Genomic DNA, 17,541 nt, shown 5'->3' with positions numbered 1-17,541 from the left:
GCAGGAAATGCTCTTAACTGCTGAACATCTCTCCAGCCCCCAGGGTCTTTTTAAATTTGTGGCTTTATGTACTTGCCATTTCTACACTGTTCTCTTTCTCCAGGTCCCCTTCCTTTCTTCTTATGTTATTCTTTATGTTTTTTTACTCATCCTCATTTTCTATCACTGTCTTCCTCTGGTTTTAAATATATAAAATTAATTTTTTTAAGCCTACAGCACCCAGTATTCTCAGGTCTCCCATCCAAGTACTAACCAGAACCAACCCTGCTTAGATACCAAGATTAGACGAGATTGGGAGCATTCAGGGTGGTATGGCCGTAGACACTGACTGTATATTTTTAAATAAATACTGTCATTTTCCCCAGGAAAACATCACAATAAAGTAAATGCATCTAGAATCCTGAGGTTAAAACATAGATTAATTTAGAAGTATAGCGTTGAATATCTCTTGGGGATAGAAAAAAATTGGCATTTTTCAGAATAAACAAAACAATCCTGTACAATAAAGGAACTTCCGGAGGCATCACCATCCCTGACATCAATCTCTATCACAGAGCTACAGTAATGAAAACAGCTTGGTATTGGCATAAATATAGAGAGGATGACCAATGGAAGACATGGATATTAATCCACACACCTATGAACACCTGATTTTTGACAAAGAAGCTAAAATTATACAATGGAAAAAATGAAGTATCTTCATCAAATAATGCTGGAATAACTGGATGTCAACATGTAGAGGAATGAAAATAGATCCATATCTATTGCCATTAACAAAACTCAAGTCCAAATGGATTAAAGACCTCAATATAAATCTGACCACACTGAACCTGATAAAAGAGAAAGTGGGATGTAGTGTTCAATGCATTGGCACAGGAGACCACTTCCAAAATATAACCCTAGTAGCACAGATCCTGAGAGCAACAATAAATAAATGGGACTTCCTGAAACTGAGATGCTTCTGTAAAGCAAAGCACACAGTCAATAAGACAAAAGGTAACCTACTGAATGGGAAAAGATCTTCACTAACCCCACATCAGACCAAGGACTGATCTCCAAAATGTATGAAGACCTCAAGAAATTAGACATTAAAATTCTAAATAACCCAATTAAAACCCATTTATTCACAAATGAACTTGACAAACATATATGTAGTCCATCTCACATCTTTATGGAGACACATAGCCTTAGCTTATGAAGAATTTCTAAGTCAATGGAGAAAATTAGTTAGCATATACCTAAACTTCAGATGGTATTTTTTAACTGTAATTATTGGTTAAAAATCATTGGTAACTGTGACTCAACTATTTACTTATACTAAATCTGATTGGAGTGTGGTGGTGAATTTACCACCAACTGACTGAAGATACCTGTTTAAAAAATGGCCTCATCCTAGTATTGGCATAAGAACAGACAGGAAAACCAATGGAACCAAATTGAAGGCTCAGTTATTAATCCTCACACCTGATTTTTGACAAAGAAGGAAAAAATATCAAATGGAAAAAAAGAAAGCATATTTAACAAATGGTGTTGGCATAACTGAATATCAACATGTAGAAGAATGAAAATAGATCCATATCTATCACCATTCACAAAACTCAAGTCCAAATGGATCAAAGACCTCAACATAAAGAGCCACACTGAACCTTATAGAAGAGAAAGTGGGAAGTACACTTGAACACATTGGCACAAGGAACAGCTTCCTAAATAGAATCCCAGTAGCACAGACACTGAGAGAAAAAATTAATAAATGGGACCTCCTGAAACTGAAAAGCTTCTGTAAAGCAAAGGACATGGTCAACAAGACAAAACGACAGTCTACAGAATGGGAAAAGATCTTCACCAATCCCACATCAGACAGAGGTCTGATCTCCAAAATATACAAAGAACTCAAGAAATTGGTCATCAAAAGAACAAATAATCCAATAAAAAAATGGAGTACAGACATAAACAGAGAACCCTCAACAGAGGACTCTAAAAAGGCTGAAAGACATTTTAGGAAATGTTCAACATCTTTGGTCATCAGAGAAATGCAAATCAAAACAACTCCGAGATTCCACTTTCATCTGTAAGAATGGCCAAGATCAAACACACTGATGACAACTTATGCTGGAGAGGTTGTGGGGAAAAGGGAACACTTCTGCATTGCTGGTGGGAATGCAAGCTAGCGCAGCCCGTTTGGATGTCAGTGTGGTGATTTTTCAGAAGATTAGAAAACAGCCTTCCTCAAAACCCAGTAGGACCACTTTTGGTCATATATCCAAAGGATACTCAATCGTGCAACAAGGACATGTGCTCAACTATGTTCATAGCAGCATTGTTTGTCACAGCCAAAACCTGGAAACAACCTAAATGCCTCATGACTGAAGAATAGATAAGGAAAATGTGCTTCACTTACACAGTGGAGTACTACACAGCAGAAAAAATAACAGCATCTTGAATTTTGCAGGCAAATTGATGGAGCTAGAAAACATCATTTTGAGTGATGTACCCCAGACCCAGAAAGACAATTATCACGTGTACTCACTCATAGGTGGTTTTTAAACATAAAGCAAAGAAAACCAACCTACAAATCGCAATCTCAGAGAACTTAGACAACAATGAGGACAGTAAGAGAAGCATACATAAATCTAATCTACATGGGTAATAGAAAAAGACAGGCTCCTGAGTAAATTGGGAGCATGGGGACTTTGGGGGAAGGTTGAAGAGGTGGGGAGAAGCAGGAAGGGGAGCAGAGAAAGCAGAGAAAAATGTAGAGCTAAATATAAATAATAAAAAAAAAAGAGACCTCATCTTGCTTATAACTCAAGGGCGCCCTCTATTGGTTAACCACTTCAGTAGGGACAAGGAATGAAAATCCTAGGTGGAAGTAGGAGCTGATATTTAAAGTCATTCATGAAAATACTTAGCTACAGAGAGTTACTTATTTTATGAAAATCATATTTAAAATAAACATATATATTTATGTAATTTAAAGTTGTAGGCATGTGTATTTTTTGTAGTCTGCTTTTAAAATATGTAGTTTTCAAAGAATGAAATGTATTCATAAGGATTGCTCACTTCTCTGAGTCTTGAAGACATACCGCCATTTAACTACTACCCAAATAAGGTATAGCACTGTCCCACCATTTTCCAGAAAAGTTTTTCTTTTCTGTATTTTTCCAGTCTGTCTTCACCCCTTCTCCTCTACCCTACTGAAACAGTCTACCTGAGCTAATGGGAGCTCACCCACTCCAGCCAGACTGGGAAGGAACAAGCATAGGACCAAACTAGTCCCTCTAAATGTAGTTGACAGTTGTATTGCTGGGGTAGACTGAAGGGCCACTGGCAGTGGCACCAAGATGTATTCCTACTGCAAGTACTGGCTTTTTGGGATCCTATTCTCTTTGGGTGTATACCTTGCTCAGCCTAGATATAGTAGGGAGGGCCTTGGACCTTCCACAAAGCAATGTGCCTTATCCTCTCTGAGGAGTGGAGGGAGGTGGGGTGGGAGGGTATGTGGAGAAAATGGGAGGAGTGGGAACTTGGATTAGTATTTTTTAAAAATCTAATAAATAAAAAAGACTTCCATAGTAATATCTAACCTAATGTTTCAATAAATGCATGGCATCATACCCCAGTCAAATTGATATACATAATTTAATAATCTCAACTCTTCCACAATTCATTTACCAGTCTGAGCTTCATGGTCACTAGGATTATGATATAGATTTAATAGTCGGAGTCCCAATACCCAGGTCTTCAAAATATAATAAGTATATATAGAGATAGAGTCTTTAAAGATGTATATTAAAATAAAATATTTCAAATGATACTGAAAATTTTCTTTAGAAGAGAAGAAATTTGGGTACAAACATATGCACATACGAACACGCGCATGCACACACAAACACACAAACGGGTTGGGGGCAACACTATGTTTTCATTTTTAAGACAGAGGTCTTCAGAAGAAACGGCTTGTCTGACACCTTGATCTTGGACTGTTTTCTGTAAACGGAGGCTGCTGGTTCCTTTTCCTACTGTTTTTAAAAATTGTTTGACTATTTTTTTATTAAAAATTTCCACCTCCTCCCCTCCTTCCTCCCTACTGCTTTTATTATATATTTTATATTTTACCATGAGACTCCTGGTGGTTTGTTACCTCTTGCTCCTTGGGCAGCTCCATGGTGTCTGCCTCCTTCAGCAGCTCTCTGACTCCGTCTACTCTCTCTATTTCTTTTCAGATTCCCTGTCAGGCTTTACTCTGCTAAGCCAGAAAAGCGACACATATACAGAAGGACACCCCACATCAGTTATCCTTCAAAACTGTGCAGAAATCAATAACTGCTAATGAAGCCCACTCTGTATGGTGAAGTTTTTGTGCTTTATAACAATCGTGAATAAAGCTACTTTGGCCACAAAGCTGCTTTTGATAATGTATATTTTCATTTCTCTGAAAACAAAACCACTACAACAGACAGAATGCATTTGGTCTGATAATTTGCTATACCTTCCAAAATATTATATGAGCTTTCCCCCTTTCATGACATCCATTCTCCATCCAGAGACTATAAAATGGAAAATTGCAGAAACGAAGAGTTTTAAGGCTTACATTGCCTAGCATTCTGAGGAGTGTGATAAAAATCTCAGGTCACTCTGCTCCGTCCTGCCTGGAATGTGAATCATCCCCTTGTCCAGCATATCCATGCTGCACACACTAGCCACCAATGAGTCACTTTTATATTGCAGTGCTTACGTTTAAGAAACTTTTTTTTTCTTGATAATGACCTCAGAGCCAAAGAGATGCGATGGCAACAACTTAGCCACGGACAAATTTGTAAAGTTCTTCCTTGAAATAAAATGTTTAAAATTCTCAACAAAGAACGATTAATCACACATCAATGTTCCAAAGCTCTGCAGAGCAATGTGGTGTTTTGAGGGAGGATCTGAAACGACACATCTTTTTATCACAGTATTTTATGACGATTGTTCCCTTTTATCTTTAGTTGTGTGAATTTTATTGTGCCTAATTCGTAACATTATACTTTGTCATAGGTCTGCTTGTATAGGAAACAAAGAAATATCAAGTGTATAGGATTTAGTTCTCTCCGTGGCTTCAGACCTTCCATGGAGGTCTTGAAATTAATACAGTCCATGGACAAGAAGGACTGCTGTATCCGTGTCACTTTTCTGCGTCAGTAGTGGCTTGAGAGATGCAGGCAGCTTCCACCCTCACCAGCATCTGATACCACTGACTCTGGTGGGTGCAAAATCTACCTCATTGTGGTTTCGGCTTCATGTGCTGATGAGCCATGCTGGTGAGCGTCTTGCCAAATGTTCATTTTTGTCAATGTATTTTTACAGTGCACCTGCTCAAGCCCGAGGAGCTCTTCTTAGGTCTGGAGCCTTGCTCTCTGGCAGCTGTGCATTAACAAACATAATATTTATATTTTTCTTTCACGATGGATGCTTTTTAGTGTTCTGTGTAAGAATAGTCTGCCTACCTAAATGTATTAATTTCATTCAGTGAACTATAGTAACAAGGTACTACAAGGAGAGTGGTGTAAAGAAAACTAACTTTATTCCCACACTATTTTGTAAGCTCAAAGTTTTAAACCCAGGTGCTGTCAGATCTAGGTTCTGAAGAGTCGGAAAAGTATCCTGTTTCCTGTCACTCTCCTGGCTTCTAATGGCTGCTGGACCACAATGTACTGACGTTCTGACTCCATCTTCATGACAGTCTCCCCTCCATGTGTCTATCTTGTCCAATTATAAAGACTTTACCCATACTAGATTAGAACTCACAGTATTCCAACATGGCCACACTTTGCTTAACTGATTCAAACTGAAGAGCTCCTCTGGTCAGACACAGTAACATTCACTACAGTTGTGGGGCACTGCATCTGCTTCCACCAGTTACTGGATGTGGGGTCTATGATGACAATTTGGGTAGTCACTAATCTGATTAAATGGGAAGGCCCTTTCAGACACTCTCTCTACTATTGCTAGGAGTTTTAGCTGGAGTCATCCTTGTGAATTCTTGAGAATTTCTCGAGCACCAGGTTTCTTCTAACCCCATAATGCCTCCCTCTATCAAGATATTTCTTTAACTGTTCTTCCCCTCCGTCCCTTCCCCAACTCGGTCTTCTTGATCCTTCATGTTCTCATTCCCCATCCCCTCCCTTCTACGTCCCTCCCAATTTACCCAGGAGATTTTAACTGTTCTCTTTCCTGTGGCCCTCCATGTGTGTTCTTCTTAGGGTCCCCCTTTTTACCTTTTTTTTTTTAAATGAATGCCTTGCCTTAGCCATATCCCAGTTTTGAATTGGATTGTTTGTTTCCTTGATATCTTTATATTCAGTTTTAGGAGTAGTTTCATTATTTTGGATATTAGCTCTCATCTCTAGATATCTAGTTGGTAAAATCCTTTCCTCATTCCATAGGCTGCTGCTTTTTCCTAATAACAGCATTCTTGGCATTACAGACACTTTTCAGTTTCAGTAGACCACATTTAATAATTGTTAATCTTAGTGCCTGTGTTAGCAGTGTTCTGTTTAGACAGACTTTCTAATACAATTCTAATACTTTCTAATAATCTAAGACATTTCCTGTGCCAAGGAGTTCAAGACTAATTCCTATTTTTTTCTTCTGTCAGATTTAGTTTATCTGGCTTTATATTGAGGCCTTTGATCCATTTAGAGTAGAGTTTTTTACAGGGTGATTTGTATGGATTGGACTTTACATGTAGCCATCAAGTTTGACCAGCACCATTTGTTGAAGATGCTCTCTTTTTTTAAGGTGTATTTCTGGGTTGTTTTGTGAAAACCAGATGTCTGTAGGTGAATGAATTTATGCTGTGTCTCCCATTATATTCCACTGATCAAGGTGTCTAATTTTTTTGCAATTGTATACTGCTCCTATTGCTATAGCTTTGAATAATTTGAAATTGGTAGTTCTTTTATATTAGTCAGGGTTGTTTTAGCTATGCTGTTGGTTTTTGTGTGTGTTAGTTTGTTTCCATACTAAGTTGAAAGTTGTCCGTTCAAAATCTGTGAAGAATTGTATTGGAATTTTAATGGGATTGCACTGAATTTGTTGCTTGCTTTTGGTAGGATGAATGTTTTAAATATATTTTTGGACCTTTTTGTTAGTTGGCTATCAGAATAATTGCAGGCCTATAAACAATTGGCCAATGTTTCTTTTGTTTCTATTTTGTGGGATATTTTGAGGACTTTTGGCATTAATCTCTCTTTGAACGGCTGGTGGAACTTTGAGTTAAACCATCTGTCCTTTGGCTCTATTTTGGTTGGAGTCTTCTAATTCCTACTTTTGTTTCACTAGGGTGTTTTTGGTCTTTTAAATTGCTTATCTGATCTGGGTTTAACTTTGGTGAGTGGTACCTGTTGAGAGAATTATTGATTTCTTTTACAATTTCTAATTTGGAGGAATACAGGTTTTTAAAGTGTGTCCTTATGATTCTCTAGAATCAGTGTCTGTTATGTGTCCTTTCCATTTCTAATTTCATTCTCTTGGATTTTCTCACTACGTCTTTTAGTTAATTTGGGCTTTTATTTATCTTATTGCTTTTTCTCAAAGAACCAACTCTGTTTCATTGATTCTTTTCTGCTGTTGCTTTTGTTTGTTTTTGTTTTATTGATTTTGACTCTCTGTTTAATTATTTCTTGCTGTCTACTCTTTCTTCTCTTTGTTTTATAGCTTTCATGTGTGTTTTTAAGTTACTAATATGAGATCTGTCCCTTGACAGATTTTTAATCTAGGTTATAAATTTGCCTTTTAGAATCCCCGTCATTGTGTCCCACAGTTTAGGTATGTGTGCATTCATTTTCATTTCTTTCCAGAAAATTTTTAATCTCTTCCTTAATTTCTATCTTGATCCATTTTTTTTTTATTCAGTAGAGAGTTGTTCAGTTTCCATAAGTTTGTAAGCTTTCTATTGTTTCTGTTGTTGATATCCTTTAGTCTATGGTGGTCAGATAGGATCGTGTGACTTTAATTTTCTCGTTAACTTTCAGGTGTTGTTTAAATTTTTGTATCTGATGAGAATTGCTTTGTGTCTGAATATGCAGTCAATTTTGGAGAAAGTTTCATGAGGTACTAAGAAGAAAATATATTCTTTGTGTTTGAGTGAAATGCTCTGTATATATCTGTTAGGCTCATTTGGTTTATAACATCAGTTAGCTCCAGGATTTCTCTCTTTAGTTTTTGCCTGGATGACCTGTCCTTTAGAGAGAGTGGGATAGTGAAGTCTCCCACTATCAGTATATGAGGGTCAATCAATATGTGATTTAAGCTGAAGTAGTATTTTTTTTATGTGTGTGTGAATTTAGGTACTCTTGTGTTTGGGACATAGATGTTAAGCTTACAAGGTCTTCTTGGTAGATTTCCCTTTGATGATCATGTAGTAACCTTCCCTGTCTCTTCTGATTAGTTTTGATTTGAAGTGTATTTTTTTTCAGATATTAAAGTGGCAACATAAGCTTGCTTTTAAGGTCCTCATGTTTGGATTAACTTTCCCATTCTTGATATTAATGTGTGTTTCTTGGATGCAATGAAAATATGGATCCTGTTTTTGAGTACAATCTGTTAGTCTGTATCTTCTCCCCCTCCCCCAGGGTTTCTCTGAGTAACAGTTCTGGTTGTTCTGGAACTCATTTTTCAGGCCAGGTTAACCTCAAATTTACTGAGATCCACCTACCTCTGCCTCCCAAGTGCTGGGATTAAAGGCATGCATCACCACTACCTGGCTAGTCTGTGTCTTCTTATTGGTGAATTGACATGATGAGAGATATCGATGAGCAGTGTTTGTTGATTCTTGTTGTTTTGTTGTTATTGTGCATGTGTGTTTCCTTCTTTTTCTACTACTAGTCTGACATTATTTATTCCCTGTGTTTTCATAGTCATAATTAACTTCTTGAGGATGAATTTTTTTTCTAGCACCTTCTGTAGGGCTGAATGTTTAAGTAGATAACTGCTTACATTTGGTTTCATCATAAAATGTCTTATTTTCTCCATCTAGTATGATTGAAAATTTTTCTGGGGTTTTAGCCCGGGATGTCATCTTTGGTATCGTAGAGCGTATCAAGCATATGTTCAGGCCCTCTGGATTTGTCTTTGTTGGGTTGGTGTTTTGTTCCTTGGTTTGTGTTGTTCTCTTTTTCTTAGGACGGTGTAGTGACTGTGTATTGCCTGGTAAGAAATTCTGCTGGGATCTTGCTAAGTGGAGCCACTGGGAGTTCTGCATAAAATGCATTTCTAGGTATTGGGAGTTAAAAGAAATGAGGATAGGCTGGATGAACCTAAGAGGTTCACAAGAGGGAAGGAAGCAGAGTATTCTACCAGGATCTGCTTACTTACCTGGGAATGTTGGATAGAAAATATAGAAAGGACACAGCAGATAGTCCGTGAAAGAGCTGGGGATGAAACTGGGACACTGGATTTGGAGGATAGAAGGGAGAGTGAAAATCTAAAGCTTGCCTGACTGCTCACCTGGCCTCCTTGCTGCTCTAGAGGACTTGGCTGATGCATTGCCAGGTAGCACCTGCTGAAGTTGGCATCTAGAACAGTGGATGAGTGGTGAAGAAGGTTGGAGAAGATCTTTGTGAACTGTTAGATATGGGGTCAGAGAGGGTGGAGGTGCCCCAGCAGTGGTCTTCTGAAGAGTTGGGGATGAGACTGGAGGAGAAAAAGTGAACATCTAAAATTTTTCTACTGACCTTCGTGATTCTCTGGAAGGAAGTGTGGTGGATTCCCTGCCTGGGTTAGTTTAGAGTATAAGAACTAGCTAGCAATATGCTTCAGCTATTGGCAAAAGAGTATTGCAAATAGTGTAGCGTCTGAGTGATTATTTCGAGTCTAAATGGCCAGGATAAATAAGCAGCCTCCAACAACAAACTGACATGCCAATGTGGTTGGCTATATCTACATAAAACCTGACAAGGCATTAAAAAGAATCCTAGACATAAAAGAACAGAACTAAGCATGTATTTTTTGTAGCAGCATTTTTTTTTCGGGTGGGTTCTGTTTGCGGGAAGCAAGAAGAGGCATAATTCTTTTAAAGAAGGCTTCCTGACTCAGCAGTAAGAGCAAAAACTGTGCAGCTCCTTTAATAAGGCTTCCTAATTTGTACTAGTTGCAAGAACAATTTTGACTCTGGCTATGGAGCATTTAAATGGGGTTTGTGAGCAGAGTGCTACAACTTGCTTAATGGCAACACAATCCTGCTGACCTGACCCACATCTAGGGCAAAGAGAATGACTTTCAGAGGCAGTGAACATGTCTCCACCATGTCGGACTGGGCAGTGCCTTGGAATTGGACCTAGCCATACCTGATTAGCATAAAGAAATAAAAAGGCACTTGTGGTCAGAAAATAATTACAGATACACAATAAAGACAGATTCAGATAAAAAAAAAAGACCTCTAAATGGGTCACAGTTTTGGATAAATGCATGTAGGCTTGAGAGAGAGAAGAAAAAGAATATAGACAGTTATAAAAAGAAGTAAATGGTTTTAAAAATTAAAGCAAAGTCTTTAAAGAGAAGAGGACAGACAGTCACAGATTAAAGGAGTAAAAAAATAACCCACGTAAAGATGGAATATACACAGAGTCTGGATTATGTATATTATTGTGTTTTCTTTAAAATTTTTGACTGTGAATGAATAAAGTATAGAGAGACATTTCATTGTACAAGCTGTTAAGTTAAACCAACATATATGTTTTAGAGGTCTCTTGACTTCAATATTTGGGTCTAAGGATATGTTGCTTTGAAAAGAGGTTCTTTTGTTTCCACAGAAGACGAAGGCATATAGATCCCTTTCAGAATAATGTGATTTGATAGACTAAGATCCCATCCCCCAAAAGTTGCCATTAGCACTCCCAAAAATTACTTCGCCTAACAAAAAACAGGAAGCAGTTTGTACAGAACTACAAACAAGTTCCCTAAATGATTGTTTATAAATGTTTGTTTACATTTAAAGGGGTATATATTATGAATACTTTGAATTGGTACAGATTTTGGTTTATTGATACAAATTTAAGGTCAATTTTATTATTTATTTTATTCATTTATTTATTATTATTTATTTATTATTTATTATTTATTTTATTTATGCTCTTGATTAAGATATTGTGTTTGTCCAGCTCATTTAAAAATGTAATGTATGCTGCATGAACTGGACATAAAGGACCCACAGAAAAATGACTGCTGAAGTTACCTAAAGGTGAGATGATCCTTTGGGGTTCCTGCTTCATAAAACAGTCTTCCAGACATACTGCAAAACACAGTAGAAAGCAACTGATGGACTTTGCCATTACAAGGCAATACAATATTACAATAGACCTTTGAATTTCTGGATTCATGGAAAAGTCTGCCAGATACTATGGGTCTATAGGCTGAAGATGGATGCCCCAATGATACAGAAGAACTTTGGGTGACTGTCCAGGCAGCAAGATGTCTCTGTCAATTCTAGAGTTCTTTTAAGTTGCTTACACTGAACATCCTGTTAACTTAGGTAATATTATACCCTTCTGTGATCTTTGAAGAGTTGACAAATAGTTATAGTTTTCCTTAGTTATGATAAAAGATAAAGTAGATACAAATATTGTAACTGTAATTCTTACTTGTTACCTGTTTTTTATATGTAATTTTACAATGTTAAAGTTAAAACCTCCCTTTTTATTTAAATAGAAAAGGGAGGTAATGTATGTTGTGAATATGTTTTATTGTCATTGATTAATAAAGAAGCTGCTTCCAGCCAATAGCTTAACAGAGTAAAGCCAGGCTGAAAGAGATATAAGGAGAAAAAAAGGTAGAACCAGGAAGAAGTCACATAGTCACTGCTGGGGACAGTCACCTCCACCACAGCCTGCTGAAACATTGCTGGTAGACCATGACCTCATGGTGATGCACAAATTAGTGGATATGGGTTAGTATAGGAGATAAGAGCTAGCTATCAATATGTTTAAGCTACTGGTCATACAGTATTGCAAATAATATAGTTTCTGAGTGATTATTTCATGTCTAAGTGGCCAGGAATGAATGAGCAGCCTCTGATACCTGTGTGCTGGAGGTTGAGGCTTGGACAATTGGATGAGTGAGGAGAAATGTTGGCAAGAAAGATCTGTGTGCTTCACTGGAGATGGGGCAGAGATGAGGGGCAGGCCCCAGCAAGTGGTCTGATAAAGAGTTGGGGATGAAACTGGGGGATTAGATATAAAGGAGAGGAGGAAGAGGTGAAAATCCTCAGGCTACATGTCAAGAGTGAGAACTTGTATTGGAAAATATTAAAAAAAACCCTCACATATATTCTGGAGATTCATGATACAATTAATACTAAATAGTCTATGAAAATTTCTATGTTACCAAAACCTTTTGAATTCTATAATTCTTACTGCTTCACAGCTTGACAAGACCATAAAGTAGTTTTCATCTTTTTTAAACTATGCCTTAAAAGGTAACAGAACAGTAACACTTGTTTATTATAAAAAGTGTGGATGAAGCCACTTGCTGGAAGTTTTAATTAGCAGTTATTTTTATAAACATAGACCATGCTTGAGTACATTATTAGATTTAGTAAGGTATCTATGGCATGCTAGAGCCAAATTATGCAATAAACTGAATTCACTCATTAAAGACTTAACAGTCAGGCTCTAATTAAAACCACATATGTATTTATTGACAATATTTTACTCATAGGGAAAAAAATCACCATCCATATTTAGTTAACAGACTCCCAGGAATCTTGCCAACAGCTTGCAGTGCTCTTGTGTGTTGCTAGCAACAAGAAACCATGTGCAGCAGAGCCCAGAATAGGAGCCTTCTGCATTTTCTCTTCTTGATGTGGTGCGTTGGTGCTAAGATTAATGAGCCTGAAAACACCAAGTCGTGTTTACCACTGGAAAGTATGTTCTGTATCAAACCAGAAAGGCGTGAGAACTAAAATGGGGTGCTCTGAGTTTTTTAGGCATTTAGATATAAATTAATTACAAGTACTACAATTCCTTGAAATAATAAAATTTTCATACTATTTCTTTTGCCACTTTTATTATATTTCCAAGTCCACTATGCATATTTTTCAGAAAACAGTGATTTTTTAAGTGAATAAATTTAGTATATTGCAACTTTCCTTCATTTTTATTTCTGAATTAAAAATATTCCTCAAGGGTTTAAATTTCTTTAGGTATAGGGGGAGGGGCATATTTTGTCCTCATGACTTAAATAATGCGATAAATTATAAACAGTAATCTATTAGGCAAGTTCTTTGAATCAGTGAGTCAATGGATGATGGATGAATCATTATTTACTATGTACTCAGGATTCTACTGAATTTCTGTGAGAACAAAAATCCAAATGTGGAGAATTTTAAGTCCATGGTCTGGATGAGAGGGTGGTTGGGCAGGATGCTTGTGATAGACATGATCCATCACAAAGAGAGTGGAAAAACAATCCATTTAACACAGCCCTGGGTGTGTTTGCCTTCTGGGGCTGCCTTAACAAAGACACCAGTCACTGGTGGCTTTAACAACAGCTCTGTATATTTGTGCAATTCCAGAGTCCAGGTGCTTTGGTGTTGTGTTGACTGACTTCAGAGACCTCACTCCTTGGATTGCAGATGACTGTTTTGTCCCACTGCATTCCTTTGTCTTCCCTTTGTGAATGCCCAGGCTCTGTTTCCACTCAACATCATGATTTAGAGCTCACACTTCAGACTTCAGGCTAACACAGTCATAATTTTGAGGATCCTATCTCCAAATACAGACCCTTTCTGGGAGTTAGAACTGGACAATGAAATTTAAAGGGACATACAGTAACTCACCTACTTTATTAAAAAATTAGGATATTTTTAGGTACATATTTCAGGTACATATGCATATTTACACAATACATGCATGCATGTACACACATACATAAATAATGAAGCCTTGGTGGAATTCATAACAGAAAATGTTTTAGGAAGTGGTGATATTTTAGTTGATCAGTAATGAAATGGAAACCTTGAAAATAAGAAAAAAAAGAAGAGGAGGAGAAAGAGGAAAATGAGGAGGAGAAGGAGAAGAAAGAGGTAGAAGAAGAAGAGGAGGAAGAAGGGGAGGAGAAGGAGGAGGAGGAGGAGGAGGAGGAGGAGGAGGAGGAGGAGGAGAAGAAGAAGAAGAAGAAGAAGAAGAAGAAGAAGAAGAAGAAGAAGAAGAAGAAGAAGAAGAGGAAGAAGAAGAAGAAGAATATTGCAGGGAGGGGCCGCTTGTTTGTCCCAGCTGCCTGGCTAGCTTAGCCCCAAATTAACCACACAAAAACTGTATTAATTAAATCACTGTTTGGCCCATTAGCTCTAGAATCTTATTGGCTAACCCTTACATTGATTTAACCCATATCTAGTAATCTGTGTATCACCACGTGGTAGTGGCTTACTGGGTAAAATTCCCAGTGTCTGTCTCTGGCAGATCCATGGCGTATCTCTCACTCTGCCTTCTTCCTCCCAGAATTCAGTTCTGTCTTCTCTGCCTACCTAAGTTCTATCCTATCAAGCCAAGGCAGTTTCTTTATTCATTAACCAATACAAGCAACACACAGAGGGGACTCCCACATCAGAACAAGGAGAAGAAGAAGGAGAAGGAGAAGGGAAAGAAGAAGAAGAAGAAGAAGAAGAAGAAGAAGAAGAAGAAGAAGAAGAAGAAGAAGAAGAAGAAGAAGAGGAAGAAGAAGAAAAGGAAGAAAGAAACCATTAAAGAAAAATGGAAAGGGAGGGAGGACTGTATACCCAAAGGTTAGAAGTGAAGTTCTAGCCTCCTGTAATTAGACCTTCCTTTGGCTGGGCGGCATATGAAGGAGAAGTGTCAGAAAGAAGCTGGCATCCACCAATCATTCTGCTGAGACATCTGAAGAACAGGGTTTTATTCTTAGAGGATTCTTGTTTATTACATTTAAAGTGAATCTAACAATCTAAGGAACTATATTGCTGAATACTTTAGAAAACAGCTGGCTTGATCCTTCAAAACTATCAAAGTCATAAATGATTCATATTGGGTCACTATTCCAGATTAATAAAGAAATGGAGCACCTGGTTACAGTGTATAACAGGTGACTGGCTTGGAGTCTGGAGAAGAAAGTATGAAGGTTTTAAAAAGTAATAGAATATGTTATTGGCATAATTTGGAAAAATTTGAAATGGATTACATTACATAAATGCCAGACTTATATCGATAACACTGAATTAATATAAATGTCCAGAATGATATTGCTGTTAAAACAGAAAATAAGCTAAAAATATACAGGGATAAAGTGTTCTGGTATTAAAAGCAATTCTCTAATGATCCAGTGAATGGTGTAGGAGGTCCTTCTGTCTATGTGTTTCTTACATTGGTTAATAAAGGAACTGCTTTGGGCCTATAGCAAAGCTGTAGGGGAACAGAGCTAGGTGGAGAAAATTAAATGGAATGCTGGGAGGAAGGAGGTGGAGTGAGGAGATGCCATGGGGATGCTGCCAGACTCAGACATGCCAAATCTTTGCTGATAAGCCACTGCTACATGACTATATATAGATTAATAGAAATGGGTTAAATTAAAATGTAAGAGCTAGCCAATAAGAAGTTAGAGCTAAATGGGCCAAGCAACATTTTAAATGATACAGTTTCTGTGTGGTTATTTTGGATCTAAGCCTCCAGGCATATGGAAACCAAGCAAGCAGCCCTCCTTTGAAACAAATTGAACCCAACAAGTACAGACAACACACACACACACTCATATACATGCACTCACACACGCACACACACACACACAAGCAAATAAAAAAAATAGCATGGGTTATCTGGACAAGAGGTATGTAGAAATTTCTTGTACTATTTCTGTTTTTATTTCTATAGATTTTGAATTTTGAAAGTAAAATGTAACAGAAAAAGAGCATTTCCTTAAATGCCTTTCAGCCATTTTTAATTCCTGTGTTGAGAGTTCTCTGTTTAGGTCTGTACTCCATTATTTTTTTTACTAGATTATTTGTTCTTTTAATGACTAATTTCTTGAGTTCTTTCTATATTTTAGAGATCAATCCTCTGTCTGTTGTGGGGTTGGTGAAGATCTTTTCTCATTCTGCAGGCTGCTGTTCTGTCTTGTTGACCATGTTCTTTGCTTTACAGAAGCTTCTCAGTTTCAGGAGGTCCCATTTATTAATTTTTTCTCTCAGTGTCTGTGCTACTGGGCTATATTTAGGAAGTGGTCTCCTGTGCCAATGTTGTCAAGTGTACTTCCCACGTTCTCTTCTGTGAGGTTCTGTGTGGCTGGCTCTATGCTGAGGTCTTTGATCCATTGGGACTTGAGTCTCTACACTTTTTCCTTAGCCCCAGCACCTACCACTAGTTAAAATCCCTTCTTTTAAAATTACCTCAGACATTTATTTTATTTAAACATTTGTGTGAGTGCATGGGTTTTGATACATTTAGAGCCACAAAAAGGGTGTTGGATCCCCTAAAGCTGGAATTACAGGTGTTTATGGGCTATAAAGATGGGTTCAGGGACCTATACATGGGTTTTCTTAAACATTAGCAAGTGCTTTTAACAGCTGATTCACATCTCTGGGCACATAAAATACTTTCTTATATATTTATTTTTAGGTGCTCACGAAGTAGTATAAGTTAGCTTTCTATGAAATAAACCTCAATAAACATTTATTGAATACCTGTAATTTCCTGTGACTCAGGTAGGCATAGATACTACCCTCCATAGAACATATGTTGAGCAATAACTTCAAGCCGTGATGATATGATGATTGTCATTTGGCATGGGAATGATGAGAAAGCGTCAGGTTTTTCTGGTGACCTGTGTGACTCAGAGGAAACTCTGATAAACTCCACTAAGGGCTCAGAAGAGGGTTGTCTTCTATGGATCCTGTCTTAAACTTCCATCAGTGAATGAGTCTTCTCATTTGGATTTGTACTTGGTGATTTCCTTTGGGAGCAGCCTGTCTAGAGAGCACTGGCTACACCAATCCTTGGTAACACGCCTTGTTAGCATCCAGCCTTTTACTGATAAAGATGATTCATACTTGTGCAGACAGTGACCAGTTGTTTGTCATGGAGGGGATTGTGCATGCATGCTGACTCCCTCCCTCCCCCATCCTCTGTACCCACTGTGATTTTGAGAATGTGTTTCCATGATGTTGGTCAGATCAGTGCCAGGCTGTAACCACAAGACTAAACCAGGTAAAACGTTGCCTAATCTGAACTTTGCTGAGGAAGCACAACACTCCAAATAAGTCTATGGTTTTGCATAAGGAGGTGAGACAAGAAGGTTGGGAAGCTCTTGGTCGTACCTGCCTACAAAATGAATCTATGGTTAGCCTTGGCTACATGAGACCCTGTCTCAGAAAAAGTTATGAGAGAGAACTCAGAATGAAAATTATGAGAGAGAAGCTACAGTGAAAATTAGATGTAAAAAATAAGGAAATATAACATTTAAAATTTATAAAGTAATATTAAAGGCATAATTAAAGAAAATTTATACAAAATTTTTGTGCCTTTATCTAAGAAGGAAGTATAAAAAGAATCAATCAATCCT

General features: G+C 37.5%; 1 pseudogene; it reads right to left on the bottom strand.

The window, feature by feature from the left end:
* Nucleotides 1–207: 207 nt before the first annotated feature.
* On the bottom strand, nt 208–323 carry LOC125398377 (5S ribosomal RNA; annotated as a pseudogene).
* Between the last annotated feature and the right edge of the window lie 17,218 nt (nt 324–17,541).

This window comes from Myodes glareolus, chromosome 5 (assembly GCF_982192425.1).
Source record: "Myodes glareolus chromosome 5, mMyoGla1.1, whole genome shotgun sequence".
Lineage (NCBI taxonomy): Eukaryota > Metazoa > Chordata > Mammalia > Rodentia > Cricetidae > Myodes > Myodes glareolus.
The sequence above is the reverse complement of the archived record's forward strand: the minus strand, read 5'-3'. Positions and strand labels throughout refer to the sequence as shown.